The sequence below is a fragment of the Palaemon carinicauda genome, chromosome 27 (genome assembly GCF_036898095.1).
Source record: "Palaemon carinicauda isolate YSFRI2023 chromosome 27, ASM3689809v2, whole genome shotgun sequence".
Lineage (NCBI taxonomy): Eukaryota > Metazoa > Arthropoda > Malacostraca > Decapoda > Palaemonidae > Palaemon > Palaemon carinicauda.
This window is the reverse complement of record NC_090751.1, coordinates 79,399,402-79,415,733: the sequence shown is the minus strand read 5'-3', so window position 1 is coordinate 79,415,733 and position 16,332 is coordinate 79,399,402.

Genomic DNA, 16,332 nt, shown 5'->3' with positions numbered 1-16,332 from the left:
ATGACGATGAACGCCAAGATAAAAGGGTTTCTAAAGTTTCCTTTATTTTCCATTCTATTATTTTCAAGTCACGATGCGTTCCCAGATTATTCTCTCAGGAAAGCTATTTCACATTAGGTCTCTCTCTCTCTCTCTCTCTCTCTCTCTCTCTCTCTCTCTCTCTCTCTCTCTCTCTCTCTCTCGCTCTCTCTTAAGTATGTATTCTACGTGTATACTAAATCTTTTGCTTGAACTGCACGCCCCACACCTTGCGCCTCTGATTTTCAAAGAGTTTATTTCCCAACATATGTATGAATGTGTATGTGTATATGAAAACGTATATGTATATACCTTTGAGAGCGGGGGTACCTTAACGTATGTCTTTACTTTTATTCATCTGATCTTGTGTTCATCATTCTCATTTTACTGCTTCCTCATTCATTCTTACAATTTCCAACAAGAAAGGTAATTTTCCACGTTTGAATTTATGAATAAGAGGAAAATTAATTTCCTTGATGGATGGAATGTCCAGTAGGCAGCGTGTCAGTAAGTTTTGCTCGGTTGGTCTTAGGTGGTGATCAAGTCATTCAGCTTCGGACGTTGGACTGAACGGACAAGCTTTTATAACACCGGTTATTATATATACAAAGGCGTGGCAAATCTTTTACACGGCATAAAATGGCAAGCAATGGTGATAGTGACTCTGGTATTCAAGTTCAACTGAATACCATTTTGGCAGAACTTTCGAACTTAAAAAGAGATGTGCAAGGCAATTCATTAACCGTTGCCACTGAAGTGAAGAAATTAAAAACTGAAAAGGACTTCTCATGGAAATTTCTTGGAAACAAACACCAATATGAGTTTAATAGTGAACTTGAAGATGCAATTAACCAGTGCCTTTGGGGCGTAGAAAACGGAAAATTGGACTATGTGAGAGAATGGCTTGAGGAAGTTAGAGACAAAGTATATAAAAGGAATAAACTTGTTAGAATTGCGGATACATCAGCAGGCGGATGGGAAACTGTCAGGGAGTACAAAACAAATCCTGTTGCGTCCGACAGTGAGGATGAATCTAGAATAAACAAGGCTGAGAGCAGGGCGCTCAAAAAGCAGAAGACTCGAAGTTATCCCCGAGGCGGTTCTTGGCGGTCGTTTGACTCTACTGCCGGAAACAATTATTGGGGTTCAGGCGTTTCCGGTCATAAACCATATGGATCTGGTCCGGTTGGAAGAGGCAGGTTTTTTCGTGGCCAAACCAGCACCAATAGTTTCAATACCGGAAGTTCCGGCTCCGTCGCTCCAGGACCCTGTTTTGCTTGTGGGGAGTTCTCACACTTCCGGCGGAATTGTCCCTATTCCAGGGGTGCAACCCTTTTCGGAGCAGCCAGTGCCGGCAGGGAGCAGGCAACTGGTGGGCCAGCAAGGAAGTAAACTGGAGGTGTCAACAGACTTGTTAGAAGATGAGTATGTTGGCTATAATAGATTTATCCATGATTTTTATGAATGTGAGTAGGGACAGAAAAGTATAATAGTTAGGGGTAGGTTAAAGAAACATATTCAATTTTGGAGGTCAATTGGCTTGAGTGACTTTGTACTCGACGTAATAGAAAAAGGCTATAAGTTACCTTTGTATTCGAAACCTTAGAGAACATTTTGTAAAAACAATAAATCTGCTTTGTTAGAATTTGATTTTGTTTCAGAAGCTATACAAGATCTAGCAGATAGAGCACTAATATCACTTTGCGAAAGCCCCCCCCCCCCATGTTGTAAATCCGTTGACTGTTTCCATTCAAAATTCTAAACGTAAAAGACTTATTCTTGATTTAAGAGAAGTGAATAAGCATTTGTGGAAACAACCTGTAAAATATGAAGATATTAGAATTGCATTATCATTATTTAAAAGCAAGGGTTATCAAATTAAGTTTGAATAGACCAGCGCTTATAATTTTGTTGACATCTATGAGCCTCACACAGAATACCTTGGGTTTTCTTGGATAAATAGGGAAGGAAAGACTAATTTTTACAAGTTTAATGTTCTCCCTTTCGGAATTTCAAGCGCCTACTATATGTTTACAAAGTTGACAAGACCGCTGCTGAAGAAATGGCGCGGTGAGGGAAGGTTTGACACCATGTTCTTAGATGATGGATACGGTTGTTCGCAATCTCTTGTTGGCGCAATTAAACTTAGCCAGCATATAAAAAATGATCTGTTGTCATCGGGATTTATCCCGAATGCAACGAAATGTATCTGGTCACCCACTCAGGTTCTGGAGTTTTTATGCGTGATGCTTGATTCCGGAAACAGTTCGATATTCATCCCTGATCGAAGATTACTTAAGTGCATCAATACGGTTTCATAAATATTGAATAGTATTAAATTACACAGGTACGTTCATGTTAAGAAAGTAGCGAGCTGTATTGGTCAAATTATTTCAATGAGTGTTGTCATAGGAAAAGTTTCTCAAATAATGACCCGGAATTTAAGTATTGACGTACTCGCTGCTAGTCACTGGGATCAGTATATAAAAATTTCTGATGAAAGTAAGAGACAACTAGAATTTTGGCAAATATCTCTGTCGGAACTGAATATAAAACATATCAATGTGTCTTTTCAATGCTCAAAAATTGTGTATTCTGACGCTAGTAGTACAGGGTTTGCTGGCTACGCAGTCAGTGCGAAAACCGGTATTTCATATGGTACATGGTCCATTGAAGAAAGTCTTAAGTCTTCGACATGGCGAGAATTGGTAACTGTTTATCGTGTTTTACAGTCGTTAGATCATATTCTGACTGGTCAGAGGGTGAAATGGTTTACTGACAATCAAGGGGTTGAAGCGATCGTATCGAAAGGTTCTCTGAAGGTGGAATTGCAGAGTATAGCTATTGATATTTTTCGATTTTGTATTGCAAAGTCTATTTTGTTGGAAATGGAATGGATTCCTAGAACAATGAATGAAAAAGCAGATTATCTGTCAAAGATTATAGACATTGATGACTGGGGTATCTCATTTAAAATATTTGATATGATTCAGGCTAGATTTGGAAACACACATATTGATTGGTTCGCTTCCGAACATAATGCGCAACTGAATTCGTATTATTCAAGATATCGGAGTCCCACGTGTAACGGTATAGACGCTTTCTCAGAACATTGGGGAGGAAAGTTCGGATTATTTGTTCCCCCAATCACTGTCATTACACAGGTTATCAAGAAAATGGCCTTTGACAAAGCTGCTGGTGTTCTTGTTGTGCCTTGCTGGAAATCAGCTTTGTTTTGGCCATTTCTTTGTCCAACAGGGTCGTTTATACCAGAGGTAGTTGATTGGTTCGATTTACCAATTAACAGAGAGAATTATGTGTCAAGTAGGAGTGGAAAAGGTATGTTTGGAAATATTGATTTGAATTTCCGTATGTTGGCACTGCAAGTTGATTTTTCTTCAATAAGTTAGTCAATATTATATTTGCGGCGAATGTGAGGCTACGTCCCTCGTACGGAACTGCTTATATAAAAGTTACACTGTGTCTAATTTTTGGTTTTATGAAAATTGACAAACTTGATACTGCATTCAAAACATAACTTTAAAGCCGGAGATGCAAAATAGTCAGTGGTAATTGAAGCACACGCAGTATTGCGTAGGTGCAGTAATATTTCAGAAATTATAATATAAATTAAGGCAGTATTGCCGTGTTTGGAAGCGCAAGCAGTATTGCGGGAGCGCAGTTTTATTTCGAAAAAGTATTATATAAATAAAGGCAGTATTGCCGTGCTTGGAAGCGCAAGCAGCATTGCGGAGGCGCAGTTATAACAAGGCAGTATTGCCGTACTTGAGGTTGAGAGTGCAAGCAGTATTGTGGAGGCGCAGTTATAATAAAGGCAGTATTGCCGTGCTTGAATGCGCAAGCAGTATTGCGGAGGCGCAGTTATAACAAGGCAGTATTGCCATACTTGAGGTTGAAAGTGCAAGCAGTATTGCGGAGGCACAGTTATATAAAGGAAGTATTGCCGTGTTTGAAAGCGCAAGCAGTATTGCGGAGGCACAGTTATAACAAAGGCAGTATTGCCGTGTTTGAAAGCACAAGCAGTATTGCGGAGGTGCAGGTATATTTGAATTGGTCTTTAAAAGTTTAAATGTATTATATTGAAGTTATGTCCAATTTCAGTTTTATTAACCGTCGACTTTACGTGTGTTTTTTCAGATCCATAAGACCAAAATTGATCAGCTCCCAGAAGTGATGGCGGGAAAAGTGCACCTACTTCCGGATTTGTTGAAGGAATCAAGGGCAGATTCTACCAGTTCAAAATATCATGGAGCATTTGTGCGCTTTCAGAAGTGGGTATCATGCAACGGCTTGGGAAGTGGAGACGCTTTGCCCGTCAAATCTTTCATAGTAGCGATATATTTGGCTTCTTTAACCCTGGATAGGTACGATGGGTCGTTCGCGACCCCGAGCGTCAAAAAAAAACAGGTTTTTCTCACGTGACTCACCCCCGTGACTGAATTTGTGGGTGATCGACCTGCAGGAGGTGTCTCCCCTACACGCTCTAGTAGTGTCCAGATGTGCATTGCTGTAGCTGTACTCCTTCCCCGATTTCTGAGACGCGTCGGGGTCGAGCGCGACCGAGTTTGCCCTTCTAAAGGTAGTTTGCATAATTATCAAAGTTATTACGTATTATGAAATTGTCGTAGAATGGTGCAACTTGTATAGGTTATCAGTTGTGGAAAGTCTTGGTGGATTGTTTGGCTACCATGTGCATGATTTTTTTTTTAGTTAAAATGTCGTTCATTACCACGAGGACCATTTTACCGCGAGTGCCCCTTTTTCATTTTTTTTCATTTTTTTGCCAAGTCATTTTTCCGTAAGATATTGCCAAATAGTGTCGTAAAACTTTTGCTTGTTTAGTGTTGGAAAGTGTGTCTAGATGATCTGGCTACCCATGCATGACTTTGTTTTTGTCAGATACGACGTAGTTATTGGTATATTGGGTATTTAACTGCGGTTACCAATTTCTGTTTTTTTTCAATATTTGTAAAAATTACTACGTAGTAAGGAATTGCCGTATACTATTCATTTTTTTTTTCATGTTTATGTGTTAGAAAGTGTGCCTTGATGGTTGGGCTAACACGTGCATGTCTTTTTTTTTATCTGAGATGCCGTATATTAGAATGTCGGGCATTTTACCGCGAGTACCCCTTTTTCATTTTTTTTCATTTTTTTGCCAAGTCATTTTTCCGTAAGATATTGCGAAATAGTGTCGTAAAACTTTTGCTTTTTTAGTGTTGGAAAGTGTGTCTAGATGATCTGGCTACCCATGCGTGATTTTGTTTTTGTCAGATACGACGTAGTTATTGGTATATTGGGTATTTAACTGCGGTTGCCAATTTCTGTTTTTTTTCAATATTTGTAAAAATTTACTACGTAGTAAGGAATTGCCGTATATTATTGATTTTTTTTTCATGTTTATGTGTTAGAAAGTGTGCCTTGATGGTTGGGCTAACACGTGCATGTCTTTTTTTTTTTATCTGAGATGCCGTGTATTAGAATGTTGGGCGTTTTTCCGCGAGTGGCCCTTTTTATTTGTTTTGCATTTTTTTTGCTTAGTCATGTTACCGTAACGAATTGGCAAGTAGTGTCGCAAAACTTATATTTTTATAGTGTTGGAAAGTGTTTCTAGATGATCTGGCTACCCATGCCTATTTTTTTTTTTAGCCAGATATGGCGTATATATAAGTATGTGTTCGATTTTCCTGTGATTGCCATTTTTTCGTTTTTTCCCATTTCTTTCAAAATTACTACGTACTAAGGAACTATCACAGAGTAATGATTCATTTATATGTTTATTTGTCGGAAAATGTGCCTTGATGGTTTGCCTAGCACGTGGCTGAAATTTTTTTTTCTGAAATGCCGTATATTAGAATGGCCATTTTTCCACGAGTGCCCCTTTTTATTTGTTTTGCATTTTTTTTGCTTAGTCATGTTACCGTAAGGAATTGGCAAGTAGTGTCGCAAAACTTATAATTTTATAGTGTTGGAAAGTGTTTCTAGATGATCTGGCTACCCATGCCTATCTTTTTTTTTTAGCCAGATATGGCGTATATATAGGTTTGTGTTCGATTTTCCTGTGATTGCCATTTTTTCGTTTTTTCCCATTTCTTTCAAAATTACTACGTACTAAGGAACTATCACAGAGTAATGATTCATTTAGATGTTTATTTGTCGGAAAATGTGCCTTGATGGTTTGCCTAGCACGTGGCTGAATTTTCTTTTTCTGAAATGCCGTATATTAGAATGTTAGCCATTTTTCCGCGAGTGCCCCTTTTTATTTGTTTTGCATTTTTTCGCTTAGTCATGTTACCGTAAGGAATTGGCAAGTAGTGTCGCAAAACTTATATTTTTACAGTGTTGGAAAGTGTTTCTAGATGATCTGGCTACCCATGCCTATCTTTTTTTTAGCCAGATATGGCGTATATATAGGTATGTGTTCGATTTTCCGGTGATTGCCATTTTTTCGTTTTTTCCCAATTCTTTCAAAATTACTACGTACTAAGGAACTATCACAGAGTAATGAGTCCTCTAGATGTTTATTTGTCGGAAAATTTTGTTTACTTTTTTTTTGATTGAATATCATCAAATTTTTTTAGCTAAAATATTATATTGTTTTACATTTTTTTTTTTCGATTTTATTTCCCTTCAAAAAAATTTTTTTGGGTCAGAATTTCAATTTTATAGTCGTAAAATAATCGACAATTATCCAGCAACCCACCATACAATTTTTATGCATATCCAATAATAATTAGATTAGTAAATAACACCTTGAAATTGACATACCCTTCCTACATTTCAAGTGGCAGATTAGGGAGTCTGAGTCAGTGTGGTTGGCGGCCATTTTGTGGACATATCCGAAGCGTAAGCTGCCCTATCTATATATATTCTTGTTCCCTATAGAATTTGTGATATTTTGGTATTTTTTTACCTGCATAAATATCATATTATATATTAAATATATGTATTTTTTTACGAAATTTCTAAGTACTCAAAAAATTACCTTTAGATATGGCCCCTGATATAAATGTAATTTACAAAATAATGAAGATTTTTTTACATATTTCTATTTTAGGATAATATATGTTTATTCCCTAAAAAAATTAGCAACTTCCTATTTCATTTGGGTACCCAAAAAAATTCATGAAATTTGGACAAATTTTTTTGGCCAAAAAAAGTTACTCTTTTTTTCTCATTTCAGATCTTCACCTCCATGGGTCTGACTTCATCCAAAATACATCAAGATGTGTCCTAAACATTCAAGAATCAATTCCTAAAATGATTTGTGTATATATGTATAAACTTTTTTTTTATGAATTTTTATGTCAGGTCTTTTTTTTCTACTTAATTTTTTAAAATATTTATAATAAATAGTTTTTCTGCAGATGAGTAGTATTTATCTTTACAGTTGTTTTAAGCATTCATTGAAGTTTTTTTTTGGCAAAAGAAAAAAGGAGGTTACTGCAAAAACTGATTTTTCAAGAATTTTTTTTGGCGTCGGGGTCGTTCGCGTCCGAGTATACCCTTAAAGGGGTGTCCGAGGAGCGTACCTATCCAGGGTTAATTCAGTCTGTAAATTCACCTAGTTCAGTTATTGTTGCTTTTTATGCAATAAAATGGTACCATAACATTAATGGTCTATATTCTCCAACGAATTCAAAGTTAGTTGAAAATATTTTAGAAGCAGTCAAAAGAGTTTTGGGGAAACCAGTCATTAAAAAAGAACCGATCACTGCTAATATCATTACCTCTTTGTACAACAGACTATACAAATACAATAATATAAAAAATCAGAGAACAATTTGTGCATTTTTGATAGGCTTTTCTGGATTTTTGAGAAGTCGTGAAATGTTAAGTATTAAGATATCTAACATTGTATTTCATACTACTTATATGGCCATTTTTATGGAAGGCAGCAAGACTGACAAATATAGAGATGGATCTTGGATAATGATTGCAAAAACGGGTACAGATATTTGTCCTGTAGATAACACTGTGAAATTAATAAAATGGGCAAACTTGAATGGTGATGATTACTTGTTTTGTAATCTAAGTGCTACAAAAACTGGACATAAGGTGAGAAATGTGAACAAAATTATATCCTACACAAATCTTCGTGACATATTCATAAATGCATTGAAGCCTCATGTGTCAGATGTGAAAAAGTATTTTGTTCATTCTTTAAGATCTGGAGGAGCCACCGCAGCAGCTAACAACGGTGCCAAAGATCGTATGTTTAAACGACATGGTCGTTGGGCTAGTGAAACCGCAAAAGACGGTTATGTGAAAGATAGTATCGATGAAATGTTAAAAGTATCTCTAAGTCTTGGCTTGTAGAAGTATTGTATTTGTTCATTATAATGCTGATCCAAACATGTTTAACATTTATTCATTACAAACGAAGGCCCCCGTTCTTTATATTCAGCAACGTCCGAGTGCTATACGAACAGTCGTATCCAAATTCAATAAATGAAATTTGATTTGACTTAGTTTTATTTGTCCGTCCATACTGAGACATGGAGTATATACAGGAAGGGTAATTTTCCACGTTTGAATTTATGAATAAGAGGAAAATTAATTTCCTTGATGGATGGAATGTCCAGTAGGCGGCGTGTCAGTAAGTTTTTTCGGTTGGTCTTAGTTGGTGAACAAGTCATTCAGCTTCGGACGTTGGACTGAACGGACAAGCTTTTATAAAACAAACAAGGAATTAAATTGATGTTATTAAGCTTTTTGTTTGGATCAGCAAAATGTAGCCATCATGATTGTTTAAATGTAATGGTGTATGTATAAAGAGTCTAAATGCCTTAAGTAAAGACATCGTGTTTCAGCAACGTCCGAGTGCTATACGAACAGTCGTACCCAAATTCATTAAATGAAATTTGATTTGACTTAGTTTTATTTGTCCGTCCATACTGAGACATGGAGTATATACAGGAATGAATAATATTCATTATCTTGTAAATCCTATCGGAGAAGCATTTCTCTTGTTTCCTTTCTTTATACTGAAAACTTTTATAGCCTCGTCAGCAGAAAAATTATCTAAAGATTCATCTCTAAAAATTATTTAAAGACTCGGCTCTATTCTCTCGTCCCATGTAAGAAAACAGCGAGAGAGAGAGAGAGAGAGAGAGAGAGAGAGAGAGAGAGAGAGAGAGAGAGAGAGAGAGAGAGTTACAAGGATTTTGAATTTCTCATTCATTTTGTTCCATCCAGGGAGGCTTCATTTGCTCGGGTGGAGCGATTTGTTTTGAACGTTTAGAGTGTCTTTATGATCACTTCTAACTTACTCTCGAACTCTTTTACCATTTTTCTGTTTACTACATCCGCTGGAAGTCTGTTCCATGTATTTGTTATTTTTTATGCACAGAAACTACCACATTAAGTGACGTTGTATCTTTTCAATTTCAGTTTGTATCTGTTACCTCTGGACTGAATTGTGCTAAGCGTGAATAGATGGTTATAATCTACATTGGTTATTCCTTTAAGAATTCTGAATGCCTCTTTTAACTGTCTTCTTAGTCGTCGAGTTTGTAGATCAAATATGTTCAAACGTTCCATCCCCCGTCCATATCCAAACTGTATTTTTGCTGGAACTAGTTTGGTAACCCTAGTTTTACCGATTCCAGTTTCTCTATATCCTTCTGATGCTCTCTCTCTCTCTCTCTCTCTCTCTCTCTCTCTCTCTCTCTCTCTCTCTCTCTCTCTCTCTCTGGCTACGACCCGCAACGGTTGACTATCCATCAGGTTCTCTATTAGCCTCCTAAGGAATTTCTGTGAACACATCGATTTCCCCATGTTCGCTACAAGGGTGTAGCAGTGGCTACTCAGTTATTAAGTTCTTTGCTTTTTGGAAACAATTGCAAGCAGCAGATTCAAGTAGGAGCAGCTCCAACTGCAACCATAAGTTTCAATTAGCAGCGGCTTCAATTGAGAGTATCATTTTCAAGTAGCGATGAATAGAGTTTCAAGTAACATCAGTTTCAATAGCAAGAGGCAACAATTGCAAGCAGAATTTCAAGTAGCAGTAGGAACCATTACAAAAAGCCGTTTCAAATAGCAGTGGAAACAATTGAAAGCAGCAGCTTAATGTAGCAGATGTTCCAATTACAAGCATTATTTTCAAGAAAAAATAGAAACTTTAGCAAGCAGCTGTTTCAAGGAGCAGCAAAAACAATTGCAAGCAGCTGATTCAAGTAGCGGCTGCTCAATTACAAGCATAAGTGTCAATTAGCAGCAGCTTCAATTACAAGAATCAGATTCAAGTAGCAGCAGCTCCAATTTTAACCAGAAGATTCAAGTAATAGAAGATTCAATTGCAGGCAGAAAATTCAAGTAGCAGCAGATTCAATTGCAAGTAGCAGATTCAAGTAACACCAGCAGCAATTCCAAGCCTTTTAAAGTACCACCTGGCGGCTCAAATTGCAACCATCAGTTTCAAGTAGTAGCAGCTCTAATTACAAACTTAAGATTCAAGTAGCAGCAGCTCTAATTACAACCATCAGTTTCAAGTAGCAGGAGCTATAATTTCAAAACATCAGTTTCAAGTAGCAGCAGCTCCAATTAAGAGCATCATTTTTAAGTAGCAGCAGCTCAGATTTCTAGCAATAGATTCAAGTAACAACAGCTCCAATTACAAGCAGCAGAATCAAGTAGCAACAGATCCAATTTTAAGCAGCAGATTCAAGTAGCAGCAGCTCCAAGGGCAAGCATCAGTTTCATTTAGAAATGGAAAATATTGCAATCATCAATTTCAAGTAGCAAAAGAAACAATTGTAAAAAGCTGTTTCTAGTAGCAGCAGCTTCATTTGGAAGGAGGAGATTCAAGTAGCAGTAGCTCCAGTTACAACCATCAGCTTCAAGTGTCAATATTATCAATATCAAGCAGCAGTTTAGAGTAGCAATGGAAACAATTAACAACAGCCATTCTTAGCAGCAGTGGAAACCATTTCAAGCAGCAGATTCAAGTAACAGCAACTCCAATTGCTAGCAACAGATTCAAGTACCAGCAGCTTCAATGACAAGCATTAGTTTCAAGTAGCAGCAGATCTAATTGCAAACAAAAGATTCAAATAGCAAAAGTTCTAATTGCAAGCATCAGTTTCAAGTTACATAGGCTCCAATTACATACTTCTGTTTCAAGTAGCAGCAGCTCTAATTGCAAACATCGGTTTCAATTATCAAAGGAAACAATATTAAGCAGCAGTTTAGAGTAGCAATGGAAACAAAAAACAACAGCCATTCCAAGTAGTAGTGGAAACAATTGCAAACATCAGTTTCAAGTAGCAGCAGCTCCAATTGTAAACTGGTTTCAAATAGGTGAATCTCTAATTGCAAGCACCAGTTTCAAGTAGCAGGGGCTCGAATTGCAAGCATCAGTTTCAAGTAGCAGTGACTCGAATTGCAAGCATCAGTTTCAAGTAGTAATATGAACAGTTAAAAGCACCAGTTTCAATTAGCTATGTGGACCATTGCAAGCATCCGTTTCAATTAGTAATGGGAACAATATTACAAGCAGCTATTTCAAGTAGCAGTGGAAATAATTGCAAGCAGCAGATTCTGAAGAAGGCGCAACTCCAATTGCAAGCATCAGTTTCATGAAGCAGCAGTTCCAAATGAAAGCACGAGTTTAATTCCAATTGCAATTGCAACTACAATTGCAACCCATTGCAACTCCAATTGCAACCCATTGCAACTCCAATTGCACCTCATTGCAATTGAAACTCCAATTGTAACCCATTGCAATTGCAATAGCAACTCAAATTAAAACCCATTGAAATTGCAATTTCAATTACAACCCATAGCCACTCCAATTGCAACTCCAATCGCAAAAATTGCAATTGAAACTCCAATTGTAACCCATTGCAATTGCAATCCATTGCAAAAGCAACTCAAATTGAAACCCATGGCAATTGCAATTCCAATTGCAATCCATTGCCATTGCATATGTAATTCCAATTGCAATACATTGCAAATATAATTACAATTGCACCCCATCAAAATTGTAATTCCAAATTGCAACCCATTGCAATTGCAAAACCAATTGCAACCCATATTGCAATTACAACTCTTATTGCAATCCACTGCAATGCCACTTCAATGGCAACCCATTGCACTGGCAACTCAATTTGCAACCCATTGCAATTGCAGCAATAATTGCAACCCATTGAAATTGCAGCTCCAATTGCAACACATCGCAATTGCCACTCCAATTGCCACCTATTGCATTTGCAACTTTAATTGCAACCCATCGGAATTGCAACTCCATTGCTTTTGCAACTCTAATTACAACCCACTGCATTTCCAACTCCAATTGCAGCCCATTGCAATTGTAACTCCTAATGGAACTCATTGCAATGCGACTCCAATTGCAACACATTGCTATGCAACTCCAAGTGTGACACATTGCAATTTAATTCCAATTTCAACCCATTGCAATAGCAACTTTAATTGCAAATGAAACTCCAATTGCAATTGCAACTAAAATTTCAATTGCAACTAATATTGCAATTGCAACTCTCATTGCATTGCAACTCCAATTGCATCTCCAATTGCAACTCCGATTACAATTTTATCTCCAATTGCAACTCCAATTGCAATTCCATCTCCAATTCCAATCCATTGCAATAGCAACTCAAATTGAAACTCATTGCCATTGCAATTTCAATTGCAATCCATTGCAATTGCAATTCCCCCATTATAATGGCAACCCACTAAAATTATAATTACAATTCAGCCCCATCAAAATTGCAATTCCAAATTGCAACCCATTGCAATTACAATTGCAATTGCAACCCATTGCAATTGCAACCCCTATTACAATTGCAACCCCTATTGCAATTACAACTCCAATTGCAATCTATTGCAATGGCAATTCCAATGACAACGCATTACATTGGCAACACTGATTGCAACCCATTGCAATTGCAGCTATAATTGCAACCCATTACAATAACAGCTCCAATTGAAACATATTGCAATTGCAACTCCAATTGCAACCCATTGCAATTGCGACTCTAATTGCAATCCATTGCAATTGCAACCATAATTGCAACTCCATTGCTATTGCAACTCTTATTGCAACCCATTACAATTACAACTAATTGCAACCTATTGCAATTTTAACTAAATGCAACCCATTACATTTGCAACTAATTGCAACCCATTGCATTTGCAACTCCAATTGCAACCCATTGAAATTGTAACTCCAATTGCAACCTATCGCTATGCAACTCCGATTACAACCCATTGTTATGCAACTCCAAGTGTGACCCATTGAGTGAAACTTCAATTGGAATTGCTACTAAAATTGGAATTGCAACTCATTGCATTTCAACTCCAATGGCATCTCTAATTGCAACTCCAATTGCAATTGCATCTCCAATTGCAATTGCAACTCAAATAACAATTGCAATTCCAATTGCAACTCAAATAACAATTGCATCTCCAATTGCAACTCCAATTGCAACTCAAATTTATACTTAAAATTGTAATTCCAATTAAAATTTAAATTGCAATTGCAACTCCAACTACAATTGCAACTGCAATTCAATTTGCAACTCCAATTGCAATTACAATTGTAACTCAAATAGCAATTGCAATTACAACTCCAATTGCAATTTTAACTCCAATTGCAATTTTAACACCAATTGCAATTGCAACCCCAATTGCAATTGCAACTCCAAATACAATTGAAATTTCAACTCCAATTTAAATTCCAATTCCAATTGCAGCTCCAATTACAACTTCAATTGCATCTCCAAGTGAAACTCCAATCGCAATTGAAGCTCGCAATTGCAATTGCATCTCCAATTGCAATTGCAAAGGCAACTCCATTTGCAACTGCAATTGCAACTCCAATTAAAATTTCAATTTTAATTGCAATTGCAACCCCAATTACAATTGCAATTGCAATTACAACTCCAAATACATTTGCAATTGTAATTACAACTCCAATTACAATTGCAATTGCAACTCCCATTAAAATTTTAATTGCACCTCCCATTAAAATTGCAATTACAATTACAACTCCAATTACAATTGCAATTGTAATTGTAACTCAAATTACAATTGCAATTGAAACTCCAATTGCAATTGTAACTCCAATTACAATTACAATTGCAACTCTAATTACAATTGTAATTGCAATTATAACTGTAATAAGAGTTGCAATTGCAATGGGTGTTTCCATTGCAATGGGTGTTGCTATTACAATGGGTGTTGACATTGCAATGGGTGTTGCCATTGCAATTAGAGTTGCTACTACAATTAGAGTTGTAATTGCAATTTGAGTTGCAATTGCAATTGGAGTTGCTATTGCAATTGAAGTTAAAGTAACAACTGCAATTGGAGTTTCAAACCCAATTGCAATTAGAATTGTGACTACAATTGTAATTGGAGTTGCAATTGCAATTGTAATTGGAGCTGCAATTGCAATTGTAATTAGAGTTACGATTGCAATTGCAATTGCAATTGCCAATGCAGTTGCAATTGTAATTTCAATTGCCATTGGAGTTGCAATTGTAATTGGAGTTGAATTGTAATTGGACTTGCAATTGCAATTAGAGTTGCAATTGCAACTGAAGTTGCAATTGCAATTGGAGTTACAATCGCGATTAAGTTACAATAGCAATTGGAGTTTCAGTCGCAATTATTTTTGGAGTTTCAATCGCAGTTATAGTTGCAATTGCATTTGCAATTGGAGTTGCAATCGCAATTATAGTTGCAATTACAATTGGAATTGGAATTGTAAATTGCAGTCGCAATTCCAATTCCAAGTCAAATGGCAATTTCAATTGCAAATCCAATTGCAACATCAATGCAACATCAATTGCAATAGTTGCCACTGGTATGCAAAACTGCAATTACGTATGTTGCTGATGCAGTTGCAACATCAATGAAATTACAATTATAAGTGGAATTGCAACATTGATGCAACTGCAAAATACATGCAATTGGAATGACAACATCAATGCAATTACAATGCAATCTCAATTGCAATATCAATGAAATTGCAATACAGTTGCAAGTGTAGGATCAATTTAATTTCAATGCAATTGCAAGCGCAATAATGAAATTACAATGAAATTGCAATTGCATCATTAATGCAATTACACTGCCATTGAAATCACATTAATGCACTTGTAATACAAATGCAACATTAATGCCATTGCATTGCAATATAATTGCAACATTAATGTCACTGTACTGCAATTACAACATTATGCAATTGCAATGACAATTGCAACATTATGCGATTGCCATGAAAATTGCAACAGTAATGTGATTGCAATGAAAATTGCAACATTAATGCAATTGCAATTGAAATTGTAACATTAATGTATTTTGCAGCAGTAATATAATTGTAATTACATGTATGTTGCAATTACATTTATGTTGTAAGTCCAATTGCCACATCAGTGTAATATCAACACAACATCAATGCAATTGCAATTGCAATTACAAAATTAATATTACAATGCCAATATCAATGAAACATTAATGCAACATCGATGCAACATCAATCTAACAGCAATTGCAACATTAATGCAACATCGATGCAACATCAATCTAACAGCAATAGCAACATTAATGCAACATCGATTGCAACATTAATGCAATCGCTTTTGCAATTGCAACACCAATGCAACTGCTACAACCATACAATTGCAACTGCAACAAAAATACAATTGCAATACAATTATAATGCAATTGCAACATCAACGCAATTATATAACGCAGTTGCAATATCAATGCAATTGAAACATTAATGCAAATGCAATTTTAATTGTTATGATATTAATGTTCCAATTGTAAGTGTTATTTGATGCCATGGCTACCAGAAGCTGTTACTAGATACCCTGGCTATTTAAACTTTTACTAGATGCTAGAGCTACTTGAAACTGCTACTAGGTGCCAAAGTTACTTGAAACTACTACTAGAAGCTGTAGCTACTTGAATCTACTACTAGATGCTGCTGCTGCTGCTTGGATTTGCTACTAGATGCTGTAGCTACTTGAAGCTGCCATTAGACGCTGCAACTACTTGAAGCTGCTACTAGACATTGTGGCTTCATGAAGCTGCTACTATACACTGCTGCTACTTGAAGCTGCTTTTTTGTAGGTGCAACTATATGCTGTGGCTATTCTAAAACGCTACTAGACACTGTGGCTACTTGATGTTGCGGCTACTTGAAATTGCACCCACTTTAATCAGCTACTTGTATTGAATGCCGAGACTACTTGAAACTGCTTCTTGTTGTGGATACTGCAGCTACTTGAAACTGCTCCTTGTAGTTGATGCAGCGGCTAC